At 39.6% G+C, this 13,530-nt stretch overlaps 1 pseudogene; it reads right to left on the minus strand.

Annotated features, from left to right (window-relative positions):
- Positions 1 to 937: 937 nt before the first annotated feature.
- The window catches only part of LOC141589972 (uncharacterized), a 170,151-nt pseudogene continuing 157,558 nt past the window's right edge, over positions 938 to 13,530 (minus strand).

Genomic DNA, 13,530 nt, shown 5'->3' on the forward strand with positions numbered 1-13,530 from the left:
ATATACATACATAGCAGGAGTATGTTCACAATGGGTTTTTTGAGCCTTGTCGCTTCGGATTGTGTTTCTTAGTTGTAGCAATTGGTTTTCCTTGTGACGGGTTATCATTTGTGACGGATATTTTGTGAGTTAAAATGGTAACAAAATGGGTTAGTGGAGAAAGGGGACCACATGAATAGTGTTGCAGAGAGAGAAAAAGTGGGTACTTTGTGAGTTAAAATGATATCCGTCACTCAAGAGTCCGTGAGTGACGGATATGTGCCGTCACAAACAAGAATTTGTGTAGTTGTAGTGGGTGATTTATACTTCGTTTGTGTATATACATTTAGTACTCCTTTTCATTGGGGTCAGTACAAGACTACAACATCTGTTCTTCCCAGTCCTATATAGTAGTGTACACGAGGGCAAAAGAAAGTAGAATAAAGAAGGCATAAGAAAAAAAAAATACAGAAGGACCGAAATTTATGATGAGAATCTCAATGACTCTTAGCATTGCTATTGCTACTGCTACTGTTACGCCTCTTAGTGACCCCAGCCTCCGACACAACATACTCAGATACAACTCCCTGTAACACAAGGAAGCGGAGAAACACAACGTACTCAGATATGTCATGCTATGTCAAAATTCGCAATATCTACAGTAAAAAAAGTAAGAGCCATCGCTACGGACAGAAGTGAGCTATTTCGTATCATAGATCAGTGATCAAGACCAAACAAGCGGGTTGATGAGTCAGAATAGGGTTGGGTCGTTACGGGTTTGGATCATTACAAGTGTGATCATTTATTGGATAATTTCAGATACGAGTCAATTTGGCTTAGGTTGTTTTCGGCTGTTTGGTAATGGGTTAGACGTTGGGTCATCTCGGATCCGGTCATTTTTACTTTTTTAGGACCGGTTAATTCAGGATCGGGTATGGTCAAATCAATTTTGCTTGGTCTACCTAGACCCGTAGCGATCAACAGAAACACTTAATGCTTTCGGATTCTTAGAGGCGACACAAGAAGGCTGATTATTGGACAGATCCCACAATTTCACTGTTTTGTCGACAAAACCACTGGCGAGGAGCTGCGAAAAGCAGTAAGAGGAAAGTAAGGCAAAGGGTAAAGCTAGTAATCAGTTCAAAATTTCAAATTAAACAATAAGAATGAACATTTGCATTAGGAGATGAGAAATTGTATGAGATAGAACTAGCAGCCTTTTCATGAGCATAAATGGTGAAATTCGTCTTTAAATCTGAATTTGAATTAGAACTAGAACTAGCACCCCAAATATCAAAGCCCTGGATCATACCATTCTCAAGACTAACCTGCAAATACAACAACATCAGAGCCTTAAAGTGGTTCTCAACTTCTCATCCTTTCTCTCTCTAAATTTCATCTCTAAATAAACCCCCCAAAAAAACTCATCTTTCCGTTCTTGCTCCACCACTAGCTACCTACCCCTCTACTTTCCCCTATATTTATACTGCCTCTCCGGAGATGTGGCCATTCTTTGGCCCATCTCCGGAGGTCGGACCATCGCCTCTTGGTTAAACCAATTACTTTTTGGTTTCCGATCGTCTTTCTTTGGATGGGGTTTTTTCCTCTGTCGCGGTCAACGATTCGATCATTTTTTCCGGTCTTTTTCGTCTTCCCTTGTCCGATCATTCGACGTTTTGGCTTTTGTCGTTGCACGGTCTTCCTTTTAGCCAGTTTCGTTCCTCTTCTCGGGTCTTTTTGATCTTTTTGTCCTTCCCCGGTTTTTGGTGGTCTTGCATGCCCCCTCCCCCGTCTCCTTGTCATGTCTCCGTTTCTTTGGTCTTCCTCCCAGGGGTGATCCCCCCCATTCCCCCCACCTCTGGGTTGGTTTTTTGGTCTTGTGTTGCTTGTGTCGATGAGTATGGCTCATCTTTCTGTTGCATTGTTGTCTCATGTGGTTGCGATTTGGGTCAGATATGGTGATCCCCCCATTCCTCCACCTATCGGTCCCATTTCCTCTTCCGTTGTGTCCGTCAGTGTCTCTTCGATCTTTGTTTGGTCGGTTTGCATGGTGTGGCGGTGGTCGTGGGAGGAGTCGGTTGGTGTAAAGGGTGGCTTTGTAGTGTGTTTCCCATCTTTCGGGTTTTGCATGTCCTTTTGTGTCGCCTTTTTAAGGTTCGTTTGGGGCTTTGCGGTTTTCCGGACTTGTTGTGTTAGGTTTTGTCTGTCGGCTTGGGTATGTTGTGGGAGTTTTTGATCTGAATTTGTTGACTTTAGGGAGACTCTTTCTTCTGTTTTGACACGGGTTCATCTGTGTTATTGGTCTTAACCATTCTTTTTGCTTTGGTCTGACTGGGCAGTCTCAATATGGGGCGTTTTGTAGTGTTGGGTCTGGTGGTTGTGGTGGTTTTTTCCTCTTTTTCCATGTTTTTGGTTATAAATGTCATGTTTGTTTTTATCTGTTTATTTTCTTTATCTTGTTCCTTAATAAAGATCTCCTTGAGAAAGCCTCACTTTCAATGGTCTTGGGTGTCCTAGTGTCCTGTCCCGCTACCATTTGGGGTTTGCTGCAGTCTTGGAATCAATGTCGGTGCCTTTTGGACCCTGTGGAGTGGAGTTTGGCTGCGGGGTTGTCCTTGTTCTCATCTACCATGCTGGTTTTCTTGGTTTGTTGGTGCTATGATCACTGGGTTCGATTTCTTTGGTGTAGGAGAGTTATCTCTACTGATGGCAGACTTCGTCGTCTAGCTTTTCACCTTTTTTATCTACGTTCTTTTCGCAAGAGCGTAAGTACACCTTGTTATTGTCACCCGACGGCTCGTATTTATCAGCGGACTCTGAAAGTTAGTTTTGACGGTGAAGCTGGTGCAATCGCTCGTTATCAATATTCCGTTTTACTCCATTCTATTTTAGGTTTATTAGTTTGAATTCCTCATACTGTTTTAGCTACTAGTAATGGATGTATTAAGGGCTCCGAGAGTCCGAACCTTATGTAATACATCTTTTCACCTCTAAAAAAAAAAAAAACATCAGAGCCTTAATCCCAAAATGATTTGGGGTCGGCTGACATGAGTCATCCTTTAGAACCGGGTGAACGCACACCTCAAAATGCGAATAGAAAAGGGAAAAATGAAAAACAAAAGGGAGAGCGAAAATGTAATACAAAGTCAAGGTAAACTTACAGGTTTTAAAAATCGAATTCCGGATTTCTTTTATAAAAACTTAAAATTTAAATCGAGAGAATATATGAAAACGATTTTGAAAACCGAAATAGAATTAAGGATTCGGAATGCCTTAAAAGTAAACCTAGTAAAATATATTAGAAAGTGGTTGGTAAAAAAGGTGTAATAAAGGAGAGAAGAACAAATAATTTTTTTTAAAAATTAAATAAAAACACTAAATATGTCAAAAAAATCAAATATTAAAAATCCACATGTATCCTTTCCCTCCATTGTGCCCTCTTCGTCACCATACTCTCCTCAAGCCCCAGAAATCTCATATCGTGCTCTATCACTCTCAACCATGTCTGTCTCGGTCTCCCTCTACCTCTAGGGACCTTTTCTGTCCTCGAAGTCTCCAGCTTCCTAACTGGTGCGTCCATAGGTCTCCTTCTCACATGGCCAAACCATCTTAGTCGATTTTCCATCATCTTGTCCTCTATTGGCGCCACTTTTACCTTTTCCCTAATCACCTCATTCCTTAATCGATCTTTCCTTGTATGTCCGCACATCCACCTCAACATACACATCTCTGCCACACTCATCTTTTGAATGTGACAATGTTTCACAGCCCAACACTTGGAACCGTAAAGTAAGGCAGGCCTAATTGCCGTGCGATAAAATTTTCCCTTTAATCTTTGGGGCATATCTTTATCGCATAAAAACCCTGAAGCACTCTTCCATTTCAACCATCCCGCTTTAATTCTGTGAGCCACATCTCCGTCTAACTCCCCATCTTTTTGAATAATAGATCCTAGATATCTGAAGAAATCTGACCCCTCAACAACATCCCCATCGAAAATAATACTCTCCGCCTCTGTCGACCTCGACCCCGCCACTTTAGTGAACTGACATCTCAAATACTCGGTCTTACTCCTGCTCAGCCTAAACCCACGAGTCTCTAAAGTATGCCTCCACAATTCCAACTTTCTCTCCACCCCCTCTTTCGTCTCATCAATCAACACAATATCATCGGCAAACATCATACACCAAGGGATGTCGTCCTGAATATCCCTTGTCAACTCATCCATAACTATAGCAAAGAGAAAAGGACTAAGTGCGGAACCTTGATGCACCCCGATGGTAATGGGAAATTCTTCCGTTCTCCCAACATTAGTGCGAACACTTGCACTAGCCCCCTTATACATGTCCTTTATGAGGTCAATATATTTTCGAGACACACCCTTTTCTCGCCAAATCCAACCAAAGCACTTCTCTTGGTACCCTATCATATGCCTTTTCCAAGTCAATAAAAACCATATGCAAGTCCTTCTTCTTGTCCCGATGGTGTTCCATCAACTGTCTCATGATAAAAATCGCATCCATAGTCGATCTCCCTGGCATAAATCCAAATTGGTTATCCGAGATGTCTACACATCTCCTAAGCCTTTGCTTGATTATCCGCTCCCATAACTTCATCGTATGACTCATAAGTTTAATTCCCCGATAATTGGAACACTCTTGAACATCACCTTTGTTCTTGTACAAAGGGACAAGAGTGCTTCTCCTCCAAGCTGATGGCATCTTGTTGCTCCTCCAAATCTTGTTGAAGAGCATGGTTACCCATTCGATTCCTTTCTCCCCGAAGCACCTCCAAACTTCTATGGGTATACCATTCGGTCCCTCTGCTTTCTTTGACCCCATCTTCCTTAACGCCTTTCTAACTTCACTCTTTTGTATTCTACGCACATATTCCTGATTAACCATGCTTGGTGTTACTTCTACATCCCCAAAACCTTGCTCCTGATGTCCATTGAATAAAGTATTCTGTGAGGATCCCAAGCCAAGCTCTCGACATCGGCTTCAACAGACCATCTATATCCAGAGTGGGAATGGTTCCTCCCATCCTTCTGTAAAATTCTATAGCCACGTTAAAAAGTGAAGATTGTATGGTAGACAAATTAGACAAAAATAAAAGAAAATGTGAATGATCATGCAGAGTTGCAGGCACTCAGGGGGGCATTTGATTGGGGGTCGGGGAAGGGAATGAAAATTGATCTTTGTTCGTGTTTGTTTTGCCATATCAATGATTCCCTTTACCCTTCTCATTACCCCGACCTCTACACTTATCCCCACCCCGCGCCAGACCACCGTCATCCTCACCTCACCCTCCTTCACCACCGAAAAATCCCATTGAACTGGGGCGGAGGAAACCCCAACGACAAACAGATCGGGAGGTCGTCGCACGACGACAGAGCAGGCGGTGGATTTTCATGGTCCCATTGTGGTGGTACTTGGTTTGAGTGATGAAGATGACTGTTTAATATCATTACTATATATATTCCAGAAATTAAGGGACTTCTATGTAATTAAATAAAGCTATACAAATTAATTATACTATATAATTTTGAATCGTAGCGCTGTATGATGGACCTGAACAAATGACTTCAATGTAAATATTATATAGTTTTGGTTGAAATATAAATTTAGAAAACACTAGAATATGGTGAGTTTCCATAAAATAAACCGGCTTCACTTATCAATCAATCAATACTATGGCTCTGTTTGGTAAACAGCATATTGGCCAATTTTTAGCATATCCAAGGGTTTTAGCATGTTTGATCAGTTAATATGCTAATTTTAGTGTTTGGTAAACAACATATTGAAACAACATATTTGAGCTCAATATGCTATTTTACAATATACTGCTTACCCCAGCATATTGGTTAGCATATTCTAAACTAGGAAATTTTACTACATTTTACAAAGAAAATTAACAATCTACTAATCGTAATCTGCCGGCTACTAAACACTCAAATTAATTCTGCTAATTATAATATGCTAGTCAAATCTTCTGTTAGAATCTATCATTTATAATCTGCCGTTGCAATCTGCTTATGCTGAAATTAATCCGCTGTTTACCATATATATATATATATAGGGTCGGGATCCGGTGAGAACCACTAGTATAATGAGAACTGTGAGAACCTCTCACAGCTATAGATCTTAAATAAATGAATGGCTGAGATCATACCACATCTCCGTCCTACGCTCGGTCATTTAACAAAATTACGCTATCTCTTACTTTTTGTCTCTAATTTCTCTCTCTCTTCACGATCACCAAGCTTCTTGTAATTGAAGAACAAACTTCAATATCTGCTACTTCCTTCATTAATGGAGACGCAAAATCGAACCATCCGTCACCGTTCATCAATTTCGAGAAGGTTTGTTTGATTTCTGAATCAATTTCCTTGAATTTCCATTTTATGTTTTATGAATTTGTTAATTCGTCAACAAATTAGGGTTGACGAATTGTTAATTCGTGATAAACTTTCGGAATTGATGAATTATGCTTGTGAAATTAGGGTTTCTCGAATTAAATTGGGGAAACTGAGAATTAGAGTTAGGGAAATTGAGAAATTACATAAATGAAAAAGACAGCCCATATGTGTTAATCCATGATTGTTATATTCCAAACTTGAGTAGATAATGGTGATGTTACTAACAACCAGTACTTGAAAAGTGAAAACATGATGATTTGAACCTAGCAAATATGTTAATCTCCACATAAATGGCAGGTTCGACATGATACGCATCCTTTGCAGGAGCACTAGTGATCTCCTATTTAGACGGGTTCTGCTTATCAACAACATCGACGGTCCAAATCCATGACTTTAATATCAGACGGTCTCACTGACTTTCAGTCAACCTTCTTCTTTATCATGGATCATTTCCTTGATCATCTCTGTTTTACTACCTTCATCAGGTTCCACCTCTTTATTTTCTCTTTTTACTTTGCTTTCGGATTCTAATCATATAGGAGTAATTGACTATATTTTCCCTTCGCCCCGGACAGTTGTTTAGCTATTCCAAATACGAGTTCAAAATTTAGGCAGTTTTGTTAAAAGTTAATACTCCCTCTATCGCGGTCATTTTCAAATTTGTACCTTTGGATGGACTTGCTAACGAAGAGTTCAATTCTCAAAATTCACGGCTTATGGTGACGGTCTTATATGCGAGATCAACTAATTGACCCTAGAATTAAACCAAAGATTCATTATTCATTTTGTGAACAACAGATTGAGGTTTAACTTCGGAATTAAAGTTAAGTTTGTTGTGATAAATTACTAAGTGTCTAAGCATGCGATTTTCTGAATGCCATTTGTTTTATATTCGTATATTTGCACCCATCAAGTGTTACTGAAACACCTCTATGCTTTTGTCCACCTAAGAATGACTATTTCTCTCCCGCTACCCGCTAGTTCTTTTGGTGGTACTTGGTCTAGGATCGCTACCAATATTTGTTTGTGGTGTAATGTCGTTGCTGTTGCAGACAACATCATCTATTTCCGTGAATGGGACTTTCAAAACCTCCTCTTGCATATGATTTGAGGTCGCATACATGGGTTGAAGTTGTTGCTGATCTTAGCCGTGTCGTAATAACTGTTCGTGAGTTTGATAGATTATTTACATTGCCACATGGTAAGAGGTTCATGTGTTTTTCCAGTTAGGTGCCACTCCGTCCTCTTGTAATCAAAGATCCCCCATGATACCGTCGTTTCAGTGCCAAAAATAAATACCTAGATACTACGAACAGAAGTCAGCGGTAAGTAGGGTCGATCTCCACAGGGAGGCGGTCACTATCTACTTGTCTACTCGGTCTGTCTAATGTCACAGTGTGGGGGTTTTGATTGATTTAATTAAACTACTAAAATAAAGGCAAGAGAAAAGGAATAAGAGAAATTAACAAGGAAAAGAGAAGGAACTAGGATGTCGGGTCATCAATGAACGTCAGTCAATTGCAGTTAAGGTCACAGATTAGTCGATGTGTCGGTCTAAGGGGCAACGAATATCTCCTTCCGGTCTCAATTCGCCCTAAAATGCTATTAGCTTAACTTCCGCCCTCACTAAAGCATCCTATTGTTCACCGCAGGTCTCACCCCTTCCAACCTTCCGGTCTAGGTCAAGGCTTACCAATATTAAGTAGGCTAAATGCATCGATTCAAATAGCTAGAAACAATTAAAGCAGTGATTAACAACATAGACTTAGACAACAACGACAAAACTATGAACTAATTAGCAATTAACATCCATTCATCGACTTCCCTAATCCTAGCAGAGAGAATTAGCTAAACATGGTGATAAAGGAAAGAACAAAAGCAAAGGGAAAAGAAATAAACATTAAATAAAATGAGAGAAAAGGGAGAAAGAATAGTTACAGTAGATCCGAAATAAAGAGAAAAGCAAAGTAATAGGAGAAAAACTGCCTCCAATCCAGTATTCGATGATAAGAGAGAGAAGAGAGTTCTAAATGACGTCTCCCCTTCCTATTTATAAGAAAAATAGGATTTTATTTAACCTAATGACGGATTAAAGCTAAAAAGCCCGAGCCCATAAGAGAAACCACTCGATCGAGTGATTTAAAACCACTCGATCGAGCAGAATCAGACTCAAACCGTTCGATCGAGTAGAAAATCTACTCGATCGAGTAAACCCTAATATGCAACTGTTCGATCGACTAAGGAAAGTATTCGATCGATCGACCAGTAAAGTACTCGATCGAGTGATATCTAACTTCAGCATCTCATAATCTCGTTAGTTTCAGCTTTGACTTGTCTTTTAGCTCCCGAAATGGCTTCACGCATTCCGAGACAACAATATTTCCGCTCCAAATTCACTCTTCCTCCAAATGCATGCAAAACGGACGATAAAAGGCTTGATTTCACTACTTTATGGTCCATTCCTGCAAATAGAACAAAACAAACCAAAGTAGCATATTCGGGGCATTTCGTAGCATTAAACTACGATAATAGCATAGAAATACGTACATAAAAGACCTAAAAGGACTATATAAAATGCACGTATCAAATCTCCCCAAACCAAACCTTTACTCGTCCTCGAGTAAACTAAATGCAAACTAATGGAACGGAAAAGATAACTCAGAGCTAGCTACAAATGCCCACTTAAGCCAATTTAATGCAAGCAAACTAACACTTATAGCAAACAGTCAAATGCAAACGAGTTATAAGATGTTTATAAAATAGCTGAACCGTCGACCTTGCAAGACCTTTAATAATGGACTCTCACGGGTCACTCTTCTCTCATGAAGCAAAGGGCAAGCAATTAAATGTAAGAGAGAAAGAAATATAGTCGCTCACCTAGACTACGACCCACATAAACATGCATGCAACCAATACGATAGACAATTCTAGCTACCGTACATACATTCCAACCAAACAAGGTCCGTCACAGCCGAGGGCTTACAAAAATATGGTAAAGTGAGGCAATGGGTAAGAAAAGGCAAAACATTTATGGGAATGTGGAGGTATAGGCGTCCAAGCTAGTACCTAAACAAAACCATATAACAACATCCATTTCCAACTCAATTATAAATTAAGCACATATGCCCTTCATTTGGCATCAAAACTCACCAAACCGAACTGAACATACTCCTCAAAAGATATAAATAAAGCGTAGGAGCGAAACCGTCAACCAATCTTTTTTCATTTTCTTACGGTTTCTTTCTTTCATCATTTTTCGTCTTTTCTTTTTCGAATTTTTTCAACTTCTTTTTTTTTCTTTTTTTTTCCTTTTCACGTTGTTTTTCATTTTTCAATTCCTTTTTTCATCATCCTCCTTTTCTTCATTTCTACCAACTCCAAATAATCAGATACGAGCCAAACTTGATACAATAGACAATATACCGCAGAACAATCTAAACTAGCTTGACAAGGCAGGCTAAATTTGGAATGTAGTTAAGGGTCAACAGGCAAATTTGGCTAAATGTGGAGTTAAATGGGTAAAAATGAAAGAAAAGGAAATTGTAAGCACCTCCCTGCATGTGACACCAACCACTAACCCGAATGTATGCAGGCAAAAAGCAATTGAATTTCATATACGTGCAAATTAATGATACATGATATGCAAAGAGTAACAACTCACAATCCTACATGAAACTGGTCATAAATGACACCAGTTTATACGGCTCTAAATCTTAGAAATTATAAGTAGCTTGCCAAAATTTCAGGTCAAGTCTATTCGTTCAGCTAAATTTTAACATAAACTCGTAGGTATGCAAAAGACAAAGCTAAAAGAATATATAGTTTAATGCAAGGCTTAAGCAAAATGGCAATTGCAGTGCAATTTCATCATTGAAATCTACCGTTCCGACTCAACCTATATGCAAAATTAAACGTGAAAATTTTGAAATTTTTGAATTATTTAATTTTTTCAATTTTTATGAGATTTTTGAATTTTATAAAAATTAAACAACAATGCATACGGAAATTAAACGTGATAACAGAAATGCAATAAAAACATAAATGCAGACACAAATATGGATGCATAACCTCCCCAAACCAAACCGTACAATGCCCCCATTGTACCAAAACATGGAAAGGAAATGCAAACTAAAATAGAAAGAGAAGAGATGCGGAAAGCTTACAAGATTGCGCGAATAAAGGACCTCCCCAAACCGACCATGAACATGGGAGGTCGCTAAATAACTCCACCAGCATCACAGGAAGCAAATCCAAGTCAAAACCACTCGATTGAAAGGGAATAATAATCGATCGAGTAGAATGGGCATCAAAAACAGCTCGATCGAGAGGAATAGTGGTCGATCGAGTAGTTCTCTCTTTGCAGGTACTCGATCGAGTAAAATAAATACTCGATCGAGTAAATGCAGCAGCAAAAGTTCTCGATCGAGTACAAAAAGTACTCGATCGAGTCATCCTCAATATGTTCCTGCAAAGATGCAATGAAAACAGCCCGCAAACTAACAAAACAAGCTTAACTGATCTAGTCTATGGTACGAAGACCGATTATTACAACTAAAACTGAAATAAAATGCAATGTTTTGAAAAACAATTAAAAATAAATCTCCGGATTGCCTTCAGGGTAGCGCTAGTTTCAGACAGGTCCCAGCTCGACCTTCTTTTCTTCGAGGCTCTCTAATTAGTCAAAATCAAAACAGCTCAAAGCGCGCAGCAACCGATCAAATAGTTGCGCATGTGCTACACAAAAATGTAAGTAGCACCACAGTAGAATAGAAGCATAGGAAATAAAAATATATAAATATTTAAGTCTAAAAAATTTCCTATGAGAGCTCTTAAATTTATCCCCGAAGTATAAGAGCTCAGGAGCAATTAACAATAAATTAGGGTATCGTTTTAGTTTAACAGATTTAAGATGACATGAACGGTGAAAAACTGTTAAATTAATTAACCAACTAGGAGGGGGTATAGCATTAAAATACGAAGCATGAGTCAAATGAGGCGATGTACTATTAGAACCAACAATAATAAAATTATCGTTAACTACCTCGGGTTGGTTGCTCTCAATGTCGGAATCACTGATAAAGGAAGATATTACCTCTTCCGTGCTGGGAACAATCACTGACTCAATTTCCTTCTCGTCACCCTCCTCTGTGGAATTCGTCCCGTAAATCGCAGCCTCTAGTGCATCCAGCTCGGCTTTGAATAGGGACGATTCACCGTAACCATTATCATCATCAAAGTTGTCGTCCAAAACAAACCCAAGTAACAAATCATTGCTCACGCTGGCCAATTCAGTCGATCGAGTAGAAATGTTACTCGATCGAAAGCTTTCTTCCTGATTTTCACTCGATCGAGTGCTTTGAACTGCTCGATCGAACGTTTTTCCTGGAAATTCACTCGATCGAGTGCTTTTATGAGCTCGATCGAGTGATCTTTGCAATGCATCGCAGAAATCTTCATAACTCGCTTCATTTTCGGATAGATCTTCGTAATCCGAGTCATCCAAATCATTAATAGCGCTAGGCAACTCGGGTCTTTCATGGGAAAGACCACTCTCGGTAAAGTATACCTCTTCTGATTGCCTACTATTCATCTCAGCTACTAGCTGAGCTATTTGAGACTCCAGCTCGATGAGTTGAGCTTCTATACGTCTATCATACTCTTGCCTTTTGGACGCAAGTGTCTCCAAAAAAGATTTCAGCTCCGCAATCTCTTATTTCCGTATATCAGGAGGAACTTGTTGTTGCGGTGGCCAGACGGACGGAGGCTCTTGATAGCCTCGCTGATAGGGTAGATGCAGCGGCACAACTACAGAGGAATGGCTAGCTCGTCCACGGAGCCTGAACTCGTAGACCTCGTCATTTTCTGCCATGTAAAAGGCTGCATTGTGCTCAGCAGCACCACATCTCCCGCAGTAAATCACCTGCTGTGCCATATAATGGAACATAGGTGATGGGTCAAAGGTACTCAAGCCTTCCCTTTGACAATCTTTCACCTAGAACTGTCTAGGTAGGACCTATAGGGCCTATCAAAACAGCACTAAAGAAAAAGATTAGAACGACCTCAAGGGAAAAATCCCTTGAGGCTAAAAACAGACAGAATTAAACAAATAAATAAATAGTTGCCTCCCCGGTAACGGCGCCAAAATTTGATACCGTCGTTTCAGTACCAAAAATAAATACCTAGATACTACTAACAGAAGTCAGCGGTAAGTAGGGTCGATCTCCACAGGGAGGCGGTCATTATCTACTTGTCTACTCGGTCTGTCTAATGTCACAGTGTGGGGGCTTTGATTGATTTAATTAAACTACTGAAATAAAGGCAAGAAAAAAGGAATAAGAGAAATTAACAAGGAAAAGAGAGGGAACTAGGATGTCGGGTCATCAATGAACGTCAGTCAATTGCAGTTAAGGTCACAGATTAGTCGATGTGTCGGTCTAAGGGGCAACGAATATCTCCTTCCGGTCTCAATTCGCCCTAAAATGCTATTAGCTTAACTTCCGCCCTCACTAAAGCATCCTATTGTTCACCGCAGGTCTCACCCCTTCCAACCTTCCGGTCTAGGTCAAGGCTTACCAATATTAAGTAGGCTAAATGCATCGATTCAAATAGCTAGAAACAATTAAAGCAGTGATTAACAACATAGACTTAGGCAACAACGACAAAACTATGAACTAATTAGCAATTAACATCCATTCATCGACTTCCCTAATCCTAGCAGAGAGAATTAGCTAAACATGGTGATAAAGGAAAGAACAAAAGCAAAGGGAAAAGAAATAAACATTAAATAAAATGAGAGAAAAGGGAGAAAGAATAGTTACAGTAGATCCGAAATAAAGAGAAAAGCAAAGTAACAGGAGAAAAATTGCCTCCAATCCAGTATTCGATGATAAGAGAGAGAAGAGAGTTCTAAATGACGTCTCTCCTTCCTATTTATAAGAAAAATAGGATTTTATTTAACCTAATAACGGATTAAAGCTAAAAAGCCCGAGCCCATAAGAGAAACCACTCGATCGAGTGATTTAAAACCACTCGATCGAGCAGAATCAGACTCAAACCGTTCGATCGAGTAGAAAATATACTCGATCGAGTAAACCCTAATATGCAACTGTTCGATCGACTAAGGAAAGTATTCG

Source organism: Silene latifolia, chromosome 7, assembly GCF_048544455.1.
Source record: "Silene latifolia isolate original U9 population chromosome 7, ASM4854445v1, whole genome shotgun sequence".
NCBI classification, from domain to species: Eukaryota; Viridiplantae; Streptophyta; class Magnoliopsida; order Caryophyllales; family Caryophyllaceae; genus Silene; species Silene latifolia.